The sequence below is a fragment of the Solanum stenotomum genome, unplaced genomic scaffold, assembly GCF_019186545.1.
Source record: "Solanum stenotomum isolate F172 unplaced genomic scaffold, ASM1918654v1 scaffold21622, whole genome shotgun sequence".
In the NCBI taxonomy this organism is placed as follows: Eukaryota; Viridiplantae; Streptophyta; class Magnoliopsida; order Solanales; family Solanaceae; genus Solanum; species Solanum stenotomum.
This window is the reverse complement of record NW_026026619.1, coordinates 32,524-52,365: the sequence shown is the minus strand read 5'-3', so window position 1 is coordinate 52,365 and position 19,842 is coordinate 32,524. Positions and strand designations below refer to the sequence as shown.

The following is a 19,842-nucleotide window of genomic DNA, read 5'->3' as shown; positions in this document are numbered from 1 at the left end:
GAGCAGATCAGAGGCGGGGCCATCGGGAACATCTTAGCGGATTCCGCCCCTGCGTGGATTTTTCTATATGTACTTATTATTTGCCTCTGCGTGGGCTTGCCTTTCTTGTAATCTGGTACTCTTATCAAATGACCCCTACATGGGCTTGTCTTTCTTGTATTTTGGTACTCTTATCAAATGACCCCTGTGTGGGCCTTTCCTTTGTGATTTTCGTTTATTCCCTACTTCCCTTGCTTATTTCGCTTCTTGAACATCATTTTATGTGCGAAATTTTCTTTGGGGTGACAAAATGGTTCAATTCTACACATACATCTTTCAAATACGCTAGGCCTACCCTTGGCACAAAAGGGCCCCCTACTTGTTTAGGACGCGCGATATATGCTTGTGTGCTTTAACTGTTTATGTGATATTGTTGCTTTGAATGAAGATATTTTAGCCCACCCCTTTTCAAAAATTTTTCAAAAATCTCTACAATACCAAGTACAAGTCACTACCAAAATGTCCGATCAAAATTTCACGAGTCTTGAGTTTCCCAGTCAGAAATAATAGCTTACTACCAAATCCTAAAATACTACTCTATCATCTCAGGAAAGGTGAAATTGCCGCTAAGATGGAAAAAGGCAAGGATATCGACATAGAGCTAACCGAGGAGGATTTGAGGATGGAATTGCAGCGGCTCAGGTGAGAGATCCAAGAAACCAGAGAAAGGAGAATAGAAGTGGAGTTTGCCACCGCGATCGCACAAGCAGCAAATGCGGCACTAGACGCGGAATTGGCAGCAAAGATGACCAAATGCGATGTTATAAGTAAAAAGACAGTTGCTGTGCGGAAGAAACGCGATGCCTTCAAAGATGCAACTATGAGACTTCAGAAGACATGCGGGAAATGCTCTTTCTTCAATCAAGAAGCCAATAGTGGTCCAAAAGACACTCATCCTGGAGCTACTGAAGAAGATGTCGATGAGGAAATCATTTATATGCCTCCCTTCCTGGGACGTCTGAAAGGAGGGGACCAAAAGATCACTCTCCCGGCTTATGAGCGGACACATAGCGTGGGGGCAAGAGTCATGCCGTGTGCTCTCATTTACGAGCACCTTAAGGCATCAAGTATGATGAAGCCTCTCGAAGGAACCACTTTTGGGTTTGGGCATGAAAGCTCTCAAAAGACATGCGCCTGCCACCCGAACCAAAGAGGACACACTATAGAGGAATGTGTGGAGCTTAAGGCAGCGATCCGCAACCTGATCAACATTGGGAAGATCCCGTATATGTGGGGTAGGAACACCGTCCTTACCTGTGACCAACAGGAGCCTAATATGCCGGTCACTGAGCACACTTTGTTTTATTATCACTACTTCACGCCTTTCAAGAAAACTTTCGCTATGACGTGGAATCCCTCGTCAACATGGGAAAGATTCAAGTTGAGTTTGTCCCCCGTGGCTAATACGACAGTTAGAGGAAGAAGCTTCGGTGAAGGCACCATCTATCTTTTAGGACACTTTATTATCTGTTTTTTAACTTTCCTTGTAATCACCATAAATGAATGAATGAAAATGAAATTTCCTTTGTATTTGAAATACGTAGGGCCTGAATTCTCCTTCGGAGATACGTAGGCAGCCTTTTACGGCCCCGCCCCTATTTTTAACAAATTTTCTTTTCCCCCCCTTTCATTCTGCAAGGAAATATTGAGTTCCGATTAACAAATGCCAGAAGATGCAGCAAGAAGACCTTAGCTCAACGCAATTTAGCCTTTCTGAGTCATTAGCCCAAAAATAAAACAGGCAAATTTCTACTTGTTCAAAAAATAAAATAAAATAAAATCAATCAAATCAGTCCCCATTACTCGTGGGTTAACGTGTCCTCAAACAAAACAACTTTTATGTGTTTATCTGCTTTCTATGTGATATCTTGCATTATTCATCCAGAACTAATACTGACAGATTTGCCTTTGAGTTGTTTTTGTCTACAGGTAGTTAGAACTGATCTGTGTTGATACACTCGCTGAACACCCCTATTTTACCAGATCAAAAGGGCCTAGAGATTCCTTCCCTAGTCAAAGTTCACAAAAGGGAAAAACAACAATGGGTGATAACAACGAAGAAACCAGCCTTACTGATGTCGTGGTGGCCCAGCCCGCCCTTGCTGATCAGAATGAACTGATCTTGTAGTTGATGCAACAAATTGCTGAGATGAGAGTCGAGATGCAAAGAAAATAAGATTTTCCTCCTCCAATTTTTGTTGTTAACGCTCAACCAGACAGTGGTCTAGCTGGAACGCTTTGGCTAAGGACTTCATAGAACGATTCGCCTACAATGTGGAGATCGTTCCTGATCGTTACTGCTTGGAGAAGATGAAGTAGAAGCCGACCGAAAGCTATAGAGAATTCGCATACAGATGGCGAAAGGAGACAGCTAGAGTTAGACCTCCTATGTCAGAGAATGAAATTGTCGAAGTGTTTGTGCGGGTGCAAGAGCCCGAATATTATGACAGAATCATGTTGTTCGTTGGAGCAAAATTTGCTGAGATAGTCAAAGTAGGTGAGACTATTGAAGATGGATTGATAACCGGGAAAATTGCCCGTGTTGCTGCCTCGCCCGGATCTTCGGGCTTGTTGAAGAAGAAAAGAGAGGATGTGTCCTCTGTCTCTTATGAGGGGAAGAAGACCCCAAGGAAACCATCATTATACCAAGGTTGTTCTCGACCTTCACAGAGTTCATACCCGGCTTGTTATGTACAAGCCGATTACCAGAATACCCCTCCCCCCAGTTACCAAAATACTCCTCCTCCCAGTTATCAAAATACTCCCTCGCCTAACTGCCAAACTCCCCCCACTATCTACCAAACTCCCCCTCCAATTTACCAGACTTCATCTCATCACTACCGAAATGTCGCCCCCAACTGTACTAACGTTCAGATGAATTACCAAACACCTCCCCCAATGTACCAAACCCTAGCTCCACTTTACCAAAATACCCCCCGAATTACCAAGCTCCACAACCAAACTACCAAACCAACTCATATCCCAGATATCAAGCCCCCTGTTCGAATGCTCCAAATTATCGCCAAATGCCTCCGTCTCAACAAGGCAATTACGATCCCTCTCACCCTAGATTTGAGAAGAAACCTGCTAGAATTTTCACTCCGCTTGTTGAAAGCCGAACAAAGCTGTTCGAACGATTAACTGCGGCAGGATATATTCATCTAGTGGGGCCCAAGCCGGTGGACACTAGCTCAAAGTTTTACAGACCTGATCAGAGGTGCGCGTATTACTCGAACAGTGTTGGACATAATACCGAGGATTGCATCAACCTGAAGCATAAGATCCAAGACCTGATTGACCAGAATGTGGTCTCTCTTCAGACAATCGCGCCCAATGTCAATAGTAACCCTTTGCCAAATCATGGAGGCGCTACTATTAATATGGTAGAGACAGATAATGATTGGTGCGTGACGAAGGCCATAGTTTCGATTGCTCCTGATGAACTAGAAAGGGCTGTAGCTTCATTGAGCATTAGAGAGAAGAAAGAGTTTGTGATTCTGACACCCGAGAAGGCTGTTGCCTTGGTGCCGAGAGAAACTCTTACCCGACCAAAATTTGTGATTGAAACGGCTGTTACTCAAGGCATGACCAGATCTGGCAGGTGCTACACACCGAAAGAATTGGCCCAAGGAGGGCAGAAAAAGGATCAAACTAAAAGGACGATTAATGAAGCTGAAGCCGAGGAGTTCTGGAGAAAGATGCAGCCGAAAGATTATTCAATTGTGAAGCATTTGGAGAAGACACCAGCTCGGATTTCTGTATGGGCTTTGTTGATGAGCTCACAACTGCATAGGCAAGCGTTGATGAAGGCTTTGGATGATACTTATGTGCCTGTGGGTACTAACAGTGACAATTTAGCAGCCATGATAAACCAGGTCATCCGAGGACACCGAATCAGTTTCTGTGACGAAGAGCTACCTTTTGAAGGGAGGATGCACAACAAAGCTCTGCATGTCACCTGTATGTGTCGAGACAAGATAATTAATCGCGTCTTGGTCGATGACGGATCCGGTCTTAATATTTTCCCACTTTCGACTCTGAGGCAGTTGAAATTCGACTTCGGAAAGCTTTACCAAAATCAAGTCAATGTGAGGGCCTTTGATAGAGTACAAAGAGACACATTGAGTGCAGTAAACTTGGATATTCAGGTGGGCCCTGCGGATTTTAATGTGTAGGTCCAGGTGTTGGATATCAACACCAGTTACAACTTGCTTCTGGGAAGACCGTTTATTCATATGGCCGGGGCTGTGTCTTCTACCCTTCACCAACTAATGAAGTTTGTTTGGAAGGACAACAAATTGGTCATTTATGGTGAAGATAGGCATTCCAATGGGTATGCACCGATCGTTGATGATGTCTCTCGAGGTTGTGATTTCTACGCGGTGGAGCTGGTAAATGCCACCGGTGATGACTTGGCTCCACAACCTCCTATGTCTGCCGTGTACAGGATGATTGCTACTGCCATGCTCCAGAATGGTTTCGAACCAGGTTTCGGATTGGGGAAACACTTTCAAGGAATCGTCAAGCCTATACAAATTCCCGCCAAAGGAGCAAAGTTTGGTTTGGGGTATGTCCCCACAGATGCTGACGAAGCCGAAGTGAAGAACAAGAATGTTGATCAAGCATTGGCCAGGCCAATTCTTCATCTGTACCAGTCATTCCCGGTGCGAGGATATGTCGATGATGATGGTCTCGGGGAGGGAATCTTGGGCCTTTTTGAGGAGATTGATGCGGTCATCGAAGAAGAAGCTGGGATATCAAGCATCCGTAATGCAGAACCTGATGAACAATTGCAGAACTGGACCTCCACACCACTCCTGATTTCATGCTCATCTGGGTAGAAAAGACATGTGTCTTTGTTTGTTTGAAAATCGGTGGTAGTCCGGAAGAGACCCGAGACCCACAATTTATGCAATTGTTATTTGTTTGAAGCTTTTAAATTCCCTTGTGATGTTTAAAAAGGCAAAATGACCCTCGACCATGACCAAAGTTTGTGCTTGTCTTTCAATTTAAATGAAAAGCCTATTTTATCAAAATTTGTTTGTTTACTTATCTGTTTATATTTTACTTTCCTAACTTTGTTTGTTTATGATTTCAGTAATATTAATTTAAAACATGCCAGTGTCATGTCATGTCATGAACCGAGTGAACAAAATGAGGCAGGTGATGATGAGTGTGAGGAAGACAAAGAAGAAAATGAGGTTCCTGAACATGTTGCTGAAGAGTTTCGACAATTCTAGAATCAACACAAGCCAAATTTGGAAAAAACCGAAACTGTGAATCTCAAAGATGAGAAATGTGTTAAAGAAGTAAAAATCAGTGTCCATCTGATGGAAGCTCAAAGAAGAGACCTGATTCGTTTGCTCAGAGAGTACATTGATGTATTTGCCTGGTTTTATAAAGATATGCCAGGGCTGAGCACGAATATGGTGTCCCATAAGTTGCCGATCAATTCAGATTTTAGTCTAGTAAAACAAAAGACTCGGAAGTTCAAGCCTGAGTTGAGTTTGAAGATCAAAGAGGAGATTACATAGTAGATCGAGTCCCAGGTAGTGGAAGTGACGCAGTATCCAACTTGGTTAGCTAACGTTGTTTCGGTTGCCAAGAAAGACGGAAAAATAAGAATTTGTGTTGACTAAAGAGATCTCAACAAAACTAGCTCGAAAGATAATTTTTCATTACCAAATATTCACATTCTCATTGATAATTGTGCTAAGCATGAGATGCAGTCATTTGTGGATTGTTATGCGGGTTACCACCAGATCCTGATGGACGAAGAAAATGCAGAAAAGACAGCTTTCATCACGCCTTGGGGTGTGTATCATTATCGGGTGATGCCATTTGGTCTCAAGAATGCCGGTGCTACTTATATGAGGGCCATGACAACCATCTTTCACGATATGATTCACAAGGAGATCAAGGTGTATGTAGATGATGTCATAATCAAGTCCCGCGGGAGTTCGGATCACTTAACTCACTTGAGGAAATTCTTTGATCGCTTGCGTCGATACAATTTGAAGTTAAATCCCGCCAAATGTGCATTTGGAGTGCCAGCTGGCAAGTTGTTGGGATTTATAGTCAGCAGGAGGGGCATTGAGCTTCACCCTTCCAAGATCAAGGCGATCCACGAATTACCCCCTCCGAAGACCAAGAAAGAGGTAATGAGTTTTTTGGGAAGGTTGAACTACATCAGCCGGTTCATAGCTTAATCCACCGTGGTGTGTGAGCCCATCTTAAGCTATTGAAAAAAGATGCCTCGACCAAGTGGACCGGAGAATGTCAAACTGCTTTTGATACCATCAAGAACTATTTATCCAGTCCGCCGGTGTTGGTCCCTCCGCGAGAAAGGAGTCCGTTATTGCTATATTAGTGTGTCTCGGATAACGCATTAGGATGCGTGCTTGGTCAACATGACGAAACTGGGCAGAAAGAGTGAGCCATTTATTACTTGAGCAAAAAGTTCACTCCATATGAGGCTCGTTACACTCTGTTAGAGTGAACGTGTTGTGCTTTGACCTGGATTGCTCAGAAATTGAGACATTATTTGTCTTCTTATACCACATAGCTTATTTCCAGGATGGACCCGTTGAAGTATATTTTCCAGAAAGCAATATCGACTGGGAAGTTGGCTATATGGAAAATGCTTTTGAGTGAGTTTGACATTGTGTATGTGACTTAGAAGGCGATAAAAGCACAAGCCTTGGCTGATCATCTTGCAAAGAATCCAGTTGATAAGGAGTATGAGCCGCTCAAGACCTATTTTCCTGACGATGAACTTTCATTTGTGGGTGAAGATATTTCTGAGGTATACCCTGGTTGGAGAGTATTTTTTGATGGAGCGGCAAATCATCAAGGAAAAGGTATCGGAGTGGTCTTAGTATCAGAATCTGGTCAGCACTATCCTAAGGCGGCTAAACTCTGATTTGTATGCACGAACAACATGGCTGAGTATGAAGCTTGCATCCTCGGCCTAAAGATGGCAATTGATATAAATGTTCACGAGTTGCTGGTTATTGGAGATTCAGATTTGCTGATTCATCAGGTTCAAGGAGAATGGGTCGTGAAAAACCCAAAGATCACACCATATGTGCTATGTGCGGTATATACAGAAGTTATGCAAGAGATTTCGCAAGATTGGGTTCAAACACACTCCCAGGACACAGAATGAGTTGGCCGATGCTCTTGCCACCATCGCGTCAATGATTAAACATCCAGACACAAGTTATATTGATCCAGTGGATATACAGGTAAAAGAACAGTCTGTTCATTGTTCACGCGTCGAAGCGGAATCAAATGGTTTGCCTTGGTATTTTGACATCAAGAAGTATTTAGAGGACGAGACTTATCTTGAGAATGCAACATTCAATCAGAAGAAGTCGATACGCCGCATGACCCTCAATTTCTTTACAAGTGGGGAGATCCTTTATAGGAGGACTCCAGATTTAGGTCTTCTCAGATGTGTTGATGCTAGTGAAGCTGCAAAGCTTCTGGAACAAATACATGCCGAAGTTTGTGGTACTCACATGAACGGGCTCACTTTGGCGAGAAAGATCCTTCGAGGCGGCTATTTTTGGATGACTATGGAACATGATTGTTGCAAGTTTGTGAAGAAATGTCATAAATGTTAAGTGCATGGTGATTTGATTCGAGTACCGCCTCGCGAACTCAATGCTATGAGTTCACCTTGGCCGTTTGTAGCTTGGGGCATGAATGTCATTGGTCCAATAGAGCCAACTGCCTCTAACGGACATAGATTCAGTTTGGTTGCCATTGACTACTTCACCAAATGGGTAGAAGCAGCTTCGTACAAATCGGTAACCAAGAAAGTTGTAGCTGATTTTGTTCGCAACAATTTGATATGTAGGTTCGGAGTACCAGAATCCATCATTACTGATAATGGAGCGAATCTCAACAGTTACTTGATGAGAGAGATATGTGAACAATTCAAGATTACTCACCGAAACTCAATCGCCTATCGTCCCCAATTGAATGGAGTGGTAGAAGCCGCCAATAAGAACATAAAGAAGATTTTGAGGAAAATGATTGATAATTGCAGAGGTTGGCATGAGATGTTGCCATATGATTTGTTGGGTTACCGAACGACTGTCAGAACATCAGTTGGAGCTACTCCATATTTGCTAGTATATGGAACAGAAGCAGTTATACCTGCCGAAGTCGAAATACCTTCCTTGAAAATCATCCAAGAAGCTGAATTGGGTGATGCTGATTGGGCTCGCAAGCGAATTGATCAGTTAACATTGATTGATGAGAAGAGAATGGTTGATGTTTGTCATGGACAACTATATCGACAGAGAATGATTCGTGCTTTCCACAAGAAGGTAAGAGCCAGAATGTTTGAGGTTGGTCAGTTGGTTCTTAAGCGCATTTTCCTTCACCAAGATGAATATAAAGGAAAATTTGCGCCAAATTGGCAAGGGCCTTACATGGTTCACAAAGTATTATCTGGAGGTGCCTTAGTCCTGTCGGAGATGGATGGCACCGAATGGACAAAACCGATCAATTCAGATGCTGTCAAGTGATACTATGTATGAAGCTTCAGTTTGTACTTCAATTATTTCCTTGTAATCGCTCTATTTGCTTGTAATTGCTTCGTTTAAAATCTATTCCTATGTAATGAACTACGTCTGACCTGAATTCTCAAAAATAAGATATGTAGGCGGCCTATGTCGGCCTCGGTCACCCCTTTTATCCCCCTTAAATATTTCTTTGTATTTGAACTACGTTCGACCTGAATTCTCAAGAATGAGATACGTAGGCGGCCTATGTTGGCCTCGGTCGCTTTCTTTGTAAAATTTCTACTTTTGTTAATCCTTGGGGGAACTACGTTTGACCTGATTCCTGCCTCAACGGGATACGGAGGCGCCACAAGGGCTCGGTTATATCTCTCGTAAGATTTCTATTTTTCCTTTGCAATAGAAATTGGGACAGAATTTTTGAGTGAGACTCAAAAATTCTCAAGAGGAAGATCTCTCCAACAAAGTTGAGACTGAAGTTACTTTGAGATTTGCAACTGGGACAGAATTTTTGAGAAGATCTCAAAAATTCCGTGATTTGCTCACCGATGGTTAAAGATAAGCCAAGATAGTTAAATGGGACAAAAATTTCGAGAATGACCACAAAATTTCAACAAGGTTCATCGGAAGTTTAGAACAACTTTGAATACTTCCCAACAAGTAATCAGACAGATCTCAAAACACTAACTCCGAATGACGTTCTCTAAACTTGACGTGACATAATACTTGGCAGTGACTTTTTTCAAACATTACTTTTGAAAGTCTATTTTCCTTAAAAACTTTTCCTTCATGTTTCAATTATATCTGCAAAAAAAAATATTTTGTCTCATCTATCAAGAAGCGAGAGATCGGAGAAATCAACCGAAGACAACAAGACAAGGAGCAGACAACCGAAGAGATCGACACAGATCAATTCATTTTTTTTTTAAAAACTAACAATTTTTCTGTGGACGCAGGTCTATAAGCTTACCTCAAGATGAACATATCCCACCATTCAATGAATATGAAGAAGTCAAAGGGGCAAAGAGCTCCCCAAAATTGACAATTTCTCTGTGGATGCAGGAAATATTTTATGCTGCTCATATCAAACATTTTGGAATATGAATAACATTTTGGAATATGAATAACATTATTTCATTCAATTCCCAACAAGGCGAAGTCCATAATGAACGTTCAACTATGTTCAGAGATGGGACAAATGAAAACCACGAAGAGAGCAATATTTTTATTTCCTAGCAACTAGAGATACCTGTAAGACGTTTATCTGCGTTATATTATCAGATATGATAATATTACTACCCGGAGAGTCATTTACATCGTATTGTCAAATGAGACGATACCACTACTCCGAGGGTCATTTTTATTTATATTGTCGAATGAGACGGTACCACGATCCGGAGAGTCATTTATATCGTATTGTCAAATGAGATGATACCACTACTCCGATGGTCGTTTTTATTTATATTGTCGATTAAGACGATACCGCCACCCAAGAAATACACCAGAAGATCACCTATGTTGCTCGATGAAGCATTATTTTCGTTCAGTACCGGGGACGGCGTCATCAAAAGAAATCATGCATTGCAAGAGAAAGGTTCATGCATCGCGGGAAGAAGTCATGCATCGTGAGAAAAGAGATTCATGCATTGCAAGAGAAGACTCATTCATTGCGAAAGAGATTCATGCATCGAGAGAAGAAATCACGTATTGTAAGAAAAAGATTCATGCATCGCGAAAGTAGAGATTCATGCATTGCAGGAAAAAAGACTCATGCATTGCAAAAGAAAGTCATGCATTGCAAGAAATGATTCATACATTGCGAGAGAAGATTCATGCATTGCGAAAAAAATGTCATGCATTGCGGGAAGAAGATTCATGCATTGCAAGAGAAAGAAGTCATGCATCGCGGGAAAGAGATTTATGCATCATAAGAGAAGATTCATGCATTGCGGAAAAAAATGTCATGCATTGCGGGAAGAAGATTCATGCATTGCAAGAGAAAGAAGTTATGCATAGCAAGAGATAGAAGTCATGCATCGCGGAAGAGAAAATTCATGTATCGCGGGTAAAGAATTCATGCATCGTGGGAAAGAGATTTATGCACAGCAAAAAGAAGAAACCATGCATAGCAGGAGAAAACGTCATCCATCACGGGAAAGAGATTCATGCATAGCAAGAGAAGGATTCATGCATCGCGAAAAAAAAAAGGTTATGCATTGCAAGAGAAAATTTACCCATCACAAGAGGATCAACATCAACTGCATCATTTGTTCTTTGCAAAAACGACATCAAGAGAACTATCAACAACGACATCTAGAGAAGAGTTAATATATTACATCAGTATATTTTATTACTTTGATATCAAAGAAAGAGTACATTGAAGATTATATTGTAAATATGAGACACAAACTTTATTTGCTTCATGTCAAACCCGATAGAGTTGACGTCAAATATTCAAGGAGGATAATTAAGTGTCTACACGGTAAAATGCACTGTCTCCCATTCGAATTGTATTTTTATGCTAATGAGTTTTATCTCAGTCCTTGTCGAGAGCATCCGAAAGGATGAATTTTCCAAAACAAACCACAGGTGCGAACGACATAAAAAAGGAAGCAGCACAATGTGAAACTTTTTCTTAGCAGCGAACTGGGACATAGTCCAAAGATGAGTGTCAAACTCTTGGGACGCGAGCAAAGGAGCGACTTCCACCACAATCAAACCACACCCCTACCAGAAGGCATGTGGGTTTTTCTTTAGGATTCCTGGTTTCAGTTTCGCATCCGAAAATTTTTGGTTTCTACCGGAAGCAACTTTCCAATCGGAGTGACAATGCGCCAAGAGCTTTGACAAGTATGTCCGTGTAAGTTCTTAATTATGGGTGTGAAGTGCACCACATTCATGGCTAAGAGGTTGCAATCCTCCTTTCATACTCGACTTACTTTCTCACTCCTATCGAATCGGAGGATATCTTGGCATAAGAGATTTTCCTTTTCAACAGATAGAGTCGAACTACCAGTAGTCTGATTTCCTCAGTTGAGGGATATGTAGGCAGAAGTAATGTTGAAAACTCGGCTGTATTCCAATCATTCGCTCTTAAATCTTATTCTCGAGCATTCCGGTCCCTCCATAATTCGGTATCAGGATGACTTTTGAATTCTTTCAAAATCATGCATGAAATCAAGCATATCGAACTACAAATAACCCAGACCCATACAATACATACAACAGTAGTAGCGTAGAACATTACCAAAATAGAACCGACCCCTGCGTGTACCTTTTTCTTCAACCAGCGAACAATGCCCAAAAATAGAACGAGAAAACCCAGAAATCAATCCTCCAGCAGCGCGCCTCTCTCCTCCGATGTGTCCCGATCTCCGCGATTCACTCGTCCTTGCCAAGATCAAACGACCCTCCTGCTCAATCTGTTGGAATTAGTACTAGTGGGAGCTGGCTGCCTTATCCTAAATATTTTAAATTTCGAATTTGGAATCCATTTCATTTTCCCCCCAACTCGTCAACCCTAATCTCCTTCTATATATTTCTTTTTTCGGTTTAGTATTGAGGGTTTTTTTTTAAGTTGGGAAATTTTGAGTTGGATAAAAAATTAGAGATCAATATTGGAAAACTTAGGGAAAAGAAAGGTGGGATTTCGGGAACAATCATTCGGTACTCACGAATTTTTAAACGTTTTTCTCTAATTCTGAATTGTGAGGAAATCTTGTTCGAGTTTGGTTTGCGTTCTTGTTAGCTGCTCAGGATTAAACTCGTATTTGTGGTGGTGGAAACTCATCTCCTCCTGCTCATCCCGTCCCTGCTCGCTGCCCATCGAAAGGTAACAACTCTAATTTATTTTTTCTTCTTTTTTGTTTAGTTTTCAGTAGAAGCTTAGATGTGAGTTGCAAAATAGTATGAGACTCGAGATGCTTTTGCAGGATGTGTTCGAATCTAAGCGATAGCTTTTAATCCTCATTTTTTTTAGTGAATAATATATGTTTAGACTCTAAGATAGCATAATGCTCGTTTTGATTTATTTTCCCTGTTTGTATCCTTCTCGAGTTCATGACCGTTTCGCTTGTATTGTTGTTTGTTCACGTGTATGGTCATGACGTAATTCTCTATCTTTCGATATAGAGGAGAGCATTGATGGAATTTTCTTGTTCAACATTGTGGAACTTGTTGTTGATTTTTAAACAAATAGGGTAGAGAAAATGAAAGAAAGCTGTAGAAATTGTAGCCTTTTTTTTAAAATGAAAATATAACTAAAATATATCTATAATCCGAAAAGTTAATATAACAATAAAGTATCTGTAATATTTACAAATATTCAATGTGTAGTTTTTAATTTTTTTAGACATGTACAATTTTACTAATTAATTAATCTTTTTTTTTTTTAAAAATTTGGTCAATTGTCGTTGTTTTTTTTTTAAAAAAATAAATAATTAATTTTTATTTTGTTTTAAAAAAGAAAACTCTACATCATAAAGAGACTTGATTTAAAACCACCGTAAATTGAAACAAAAAATAATTTGAACTATAAATTTTTAAAGGAAGAAAATTTCTCAATCAAAATTAAAAAGATTGGTATAATCATGTAAGAGAGAAATGGAAAATGAAAAAGTTACTCCTCAAAACTCTCCCAAATAAACTAACGTGATATATTTTCTTTATGAATATTAAAATATTAATAACTACTTTATTTTAAAATTTAAAATGTAAGGGTAATTATTTATTTTATTTATTTATTTTTTATACATTTATTTACTGATTTATTTATTTTTTTAAAATTAATTTTGCTAATAAATTAACAATGGCCAAAAGGGTAACTCATAGTTCTTATGCTTATTTTCAAGATTGTGTAGACTAGGTCTCACCTAGGCCTAAAGATTTTGATCTACATTTATTTTGTATTGGTCAAATTATGGTCCAGATGTTTTCCCTGTTCACTATAGGATACTTTATCTTGTCTCTTCCATGCTAGTTTAAATATGTTGTAGCATAAGAGTTTCGTACACTATTTTACTCTCTGTATTTGAGTGAGCTTAGCATATTATGCCTTAAATGAATTTATATGGCACCTTTTGAATTTGGAAAGTTAATTTTGAATAATTTTTGACATGAAATTTGCAATAATAATAATAGTAAATTTACGTGTTTGAAAACCACGCGAAAGATAAATAAATATTACAAGTCATAATAATAAACCATTCTAAAGTATTTAAAATGCATTTTGACTAACCGTTTAAAGCTTTTGTTTGTTTAAATAGTATCTTTTATATATGTTTTGAATATCTATTGTTTTAAATTTAAATATTAATTTGTTTTAATCTGATTTAATTCCAAAAATTTATGACAAGTATTTGAAGCGAAGAGAGTAGTGAATTACCTCCTTATTTAAACTACGTGACTATTTTTCGAAAACTATGTACATTAATTTATAAGAAAGTCTATTGGACTTAATCATATTAATTTATAATTAACTTGTTTACCTTTATATTGTGATATACACACTCCAATCATATATATATAAGAAAATGTTATTAGCATAAATTGCCATCGTCTAGTACTTGAAACATGCTTGAGTATGTGCCCTTGGATACATTACTATTTACTATTTTATAATTGATGAATCACGTTATCGTTTAGAGCTAAGGTTTGAAAGATCTTATTATTATTGGATACTAAATTTTTATCATTATTTTTTCTCATTTTCTCGTTGCATGTGAAATTTGTCCGAGTCTTCATGGACTCTACCCTTGCATTTTTCTCATTGGGCCACGGAGGCCCAATCCTTTATTCTAGTCTACCGGCCATTTAAAAGCGACGTACAGGTCCCAGAGTCAAAAAAATATTGGAGCAGATTGAAGAATTGAAAGATTGGGCCAAAGGCCCACTCTTAATTCCAAAATTGTATTTTGTTATTTATTGGGCCTAAGCCCATTTAGTTGTTATTCTTATTCTAGTTAGTTCTTAGGACAGGTGCCACTCAAATGGGCCTTTGGCCCAAAACGAAAAATGGGCCCAAATACTGTTCCAGGCAGACAGAAACCAGATTTGGGTCCAACTCTCTTTCCCTCTTTACTTTACTGTGTTTGTTTTGCGTGTTAGTATTTGTCGTTAACCTTAGGGTCGAAAGGTTCAAATCCCCGAGAGACGTTTATTTTGATTTAACAATTTAACTAAACCGATCATCTCTTACAAAATTTAGGGATAAGTTTACAAAATATTTCGCTTAGATAAATATTTCTGCATTTTATTTAAAATGGTCCTAACTAACAAATAGTTCAAATTTTGCAAGTTAAACTAAGTTAAAATTATTTTAGCCAAATAATTAATCGTCGGATAACCGCATAAGCGGGTGTTCTAAGTGCTTTCAAACCCTTCCTAGAACACTTATATGAACCCCCGAACCCCCTTATAGTTTCAATTGATTCCCTGTTTTAATCTATTGAAAAAATAGTTTTCTTGATTTTTCTTTAAAAATTTAGTGGCGACTCTAAACCAGTCAAAATACATTTTCCAAATAAAACAATTGTTTTAATGTTTGATTTCATTGATACATAAATTCTTAGTGATATTGCCTTAATGTTAAACTTTGTAGTTATATTGATTGGACATTGATGTTTTCTATTGGATTAATATTATTATTTTTCCTTTATCCTAATTGAAGTGAAGTAGGCATAATTTTATGTTATAAATTACAAGTGGTTTGTTCATGGGGTTTTACATAGATGCATGATTTTCTAAAAAAAAAAAAACTTGTCATAATATGGGTTTAGTTACTGTAACAAATTTATATTTAGAATATATCTTTGAATTCTTGTCATCACATGATAAAACACTAGTTAACATTTGCATATTTGGCAAATTAATAAATTAACATGAAAGCCTTGAAGCATAGTTTGTTTTATAATAAATAAATAATCTGACTTGGCCATATAAAGTGCCCGTTTATATTGTTAAACACTGAGTTGAGTCGCGGATTTATCCAAGACTTGTTGAAAGTAAAAAACTATACTACACACAACACTCATAGCCGACAACAACCAAAATTCATGACTCGGGGGGTGAGATTTTTAGTCGAACTTCAACTTTGGCCTGTGGTTCTTGAACAAATCAAACTTTTCTTGTATTTTTTTTGTGAATTTTGAATTCGGTGAAGTTTTGTGTTTAAAATTTGTGGCTCACTAAAGGTCCATTTTCGATTTCTATTTTCACTTTTGCCGTATTTTTATTTGGAATTAACTCTTAAAAAGTGTAATTAATTGACTTATCAATTTCAGTGAGCTATACTATATTTAGGTGTTTATTTATGATGTTGAAGTTTAGTTACTGCTAAATGTTGTCTTCTCCATTTAGTGGTGATATGGAATTTTGGTCTAGATGTTTTGAAATAAGAATGAGATCACAAATGAGTTTTCAACATGGTATTTTAAATAAATGGACTAAGCACATATTTTTCTTGCACATTATCAACTTAGATTAGTTTGTCCTTTTTATTTATTTTTTTCTTTAAAGATAAAAATAAACCAAAGTTAACTAAGGTAACTTAAAAAGGAAATTCTTATCATGTTTGAGATGCATCATTTTAGTTGTTTTTTTTTTCATATATTTTGAAATATATATATATATATATTGAAATTCTTATTTTTCTTAACCTTTCTTTACGTAATATTGCTTTATATACTAAGTTGCTTACTTATGGGTTTCAATTGTATGTAAAAATGGTAGCAAGTGGTTACGCTAGTATGTTTATTAACGATCTGAAGGTTAGACTTGATTTAAGGCTTAGTCAATAACCATAAAGGATTAGGATAAGATGCGAATTGGGCAAAAAAGTAATAAATGAGAATGCCTCTAACATTAGATAAGATAAATTATATTTTTCATTTTTTATTTTTTATTTTTTATTTTTTTTATTTTTTTAAAACAAAAGAGTAATAAATAAGAAATGAGTTTCAATTAAGAATGTGGTTCCACATNAGTAGTTACGCTAGTATGTTTATTAACGATCTGAAGGTTAGACTTGATTTAAGGCTTAGTCAATAACCATAAAGGATTATGATAAGATGCGAATTGGGCAAAAAAGTAATAAATGAGAATGCCTCTAACATTAGATAAGATAAATTATATTTTTCATTTTCTTTTTAAACAAAAGAGTAATAAATAAGAAATGAGTTTCAATTAAGAATGTGGTTCCACATCTTTTTGAGATACTTAAGAAACTTAAGGATGTGGTTACGCACCTTGGCCAAATTATTTTAATAATCAATTTTGTTAATTCAAACCAAGAGGTGTAAATTGAGATTATGAGGTGTGATGAACTCGAGAGAGGAAGACAGTTATGTCTCCAAATGTCAAGATCAAAAATGCAGTTATGCTTCCGGTTTAAGATTAATAAAAATTCAATAATTAGAAAAAAATAAAAAAGCAAACCATGGCATATAGATACAAATTATCCAAAAATATATCAAGATAAGTATAAGATAGTAAGAGCGACCGTGCTAGAACTACGGGACTCGAGATATGCCTAACACCTTTCCCTCGGTCAACAAAATTCCTTACTCGAATTTTTGGTTCGCAGATTGAATAAAGAGTCATTTTCTTTTGATTAGGGATTAAACAAAAAGATGACTTGGAACACCATAACTCAATTTCAAGTGGCGACTCTGAAAATTAAAAATAATCTATTAATCAATAACGTCACTTATAATGGAAAAACGCTATCCTCCGTTGTACGCGAATAGGGGTGTGACATCTCTGGCGATTCCGCTGGGGAATAATCAGAATTTGAATTTTATTGTATTGACTTTACTTGATTTTATTATATTATTTCATTGAATATGTTGTTTTGATGACCTAATGTGCTACTTTCTGCTCATTTATCGCTTTGATATTATTAAATTGTTAATAATTGTGTTCTTGCGCACTATCCGAGTCTCTAAAAATAAGATAGTAGGAAATACAGTAATGCATCCTATATTTTTTTGAGATAAAACTGGAGTGTCTAGGCACGCAGTGAAGAATTTTAGTCACACATGTTAGGCAGAGTTGGACCAGCAATGAAGTCGAAATAGCATTGTTACCTATAAGTTGCGCCTCCCTGGCTTGAGTTGTCCATTCGAGTAAGCCAGTTTAGATACCTATCTCATTCATGATCGAACCTAGTAAAATTGAAATATAGACCTGCGTATCCCTAGTAGGCTCCGCTTATTTGTATAATTTCCATTTGACTTAGTGGGACTCGACACAGGGGTTGGGTCCGTCTAGTACAGGAGACATTCTTCTTGACCAACATGTGCATTTTATGTGTTATTTGTAAAGAAATATGTGGAAGACCTCGATTGTTGACCGGCTTTAGGTTCGCTTTAAAATAAATTCTTTTATATCCATATATATTATGATTATTTTTGAATAGTAAAAAAGGGTCGAAATGAAATGATATATATATATATATATATATAGCTATATATATAGCTATTTATTTCTAAAACTAAAAGTGCCCTACAATATATCCATAATAATGGGTTAGAATGTCCAATAGTTTTTGGCAAAATCAAATTCAAAATTTTTATTTCTTCTTATTTTTACACAAAAATTCTTTGATAAACAATATATATATCACCCGCTATATTGGCTCGGAGTTTTAATTAGTCCTGTTAAGAGTGTGTCTCATAATAATAGATTTAGTTGAACTTAATATTTAAACTTTGATTTTAAAGGTGCATTTACTAGAAAATGTTTTCAATCAGACTCATAGAATAAGCATTTGCTTAAGAAAATATAAGTTTTTTATCAAAAGAAATTTTCAAATAGATTAGATATTTGTTGGTCACATTGCTCTAAGTCTGATTTTTCAAAAGACAAACATTTATAATGTATTCACTTTATAAATACAAGTTGTTTATTTTTCCTTTTGTTAAAGTCTTTATTTGAAAAATACTTTGCGTCATTTTATATAAGTTTAACACGTTTTTTTTGCCTTTCCCAAATATAAGAGGTCCATAAATTAAGTATCGTAAATATGACCGTTTCTTGACCCTGCATCTTTTTTCCAGAGGCGCAACATGGTTCATTCCGATCGTGAAAAGTGTCAAAAAAGGAAAAGAGATTCGAATGTAGCACTTCAGGTTGTAGATTGTACTCCTTTGCAGTTATGGGCATGGTGGAATGACATGAGGTTAATAGAATAAGGCATAATTGTGACGACCCTAAAAATGAACTAGTGAAACTAGAGTCTCACATGTGAGTTTGGAGTTGAGAACTTGATGAAATGATGAGAAAATAACAGTGACGTCCGGAAACTAGTCATTTGAACTAGTGAGTTGTAAGGGTCAACTTTAAATGGTCATATCTTTTAGCTCAAAATGAATTAGGTGAACCTTTACCTATCTAATTAAAGGTCTTTGAGTCCTCTTTCCAACGCCACTGAGTTTGCCCAATTTCGACCTTGGAGTAAAAAGTTATGCTCGAAATATTGAAGCACTGTCAGGCTGAAGAAAAGGGCGAACTAAGACGGGAAGGGGCAGATTTTTAAGTTAAGACTTTATGGGTCCTTAGTCCTTTTCCAAAAGTGATCCTATGCTATTTTATTCTTTTCCTAGCAACTATAAGACCTTTTTATGACTTAATTCCTTTCATTTAAGTCACTCCTCTTAGAATTTCCAAAATCATTTCCTCTCTCAAATATTTCTCTCTAACTCAAGGAAGAAGAGGAGTTGGAGCTAGGATTGAAGATTTCGAGTGCTTCTTCTTCAATTTTCGTGAGTTTTCAACTTAGAGGTATGAAGATCCTTATCCTTGATTATTCTTTCTTTCAAGGAACTCAATCAAAAGATTTTCAAGGTTTTTCAAATACACACAAAAATCTATTTCGATTCTAGCATGAGTTCTTGCATAAAAAGGTTTTAAATGATGATTTATATGGTTATTAATGATTATTAATGGTTTTTAGAAAGAAATCCCCATTAACCAATGTCTTCTCAAATTCTCTAAATTTGGCCTAAAGTGGGTGTATTGATTTTGTGTAATTGATGGACGATTATTGTGTAGATTGTTGTGGACTGTTCTTATATGTATTTATCTATGTAGAATTGTTAAGAATTGTTAGTGAATTGAAGGATGTGGGATGTTAGCCTTGAATGGACAAAATTGTGAATTGGTCTTCATGTTGAGTATTGGCTTATGCGTAGCTTAGCTTGTATAGTTGAATGTTGTTATTATCATTGTTATTGTATTGTTAATTGTTGGAATATGAGGATGATGAAGATAG

General features: G+C 37.2%; 1 pseudogene; it reads left to right on the top strand.

Annotated features, from left to right (window-relative positions):
- Positions 1–4,487: 4,487 nt before the first annotated feature.
- Positions 4,488–19,842, top strand: part of LOC125851017 (uncharacterized) — a 35,453-nt pseudogene continuing 20,098 nt past the window's right edge.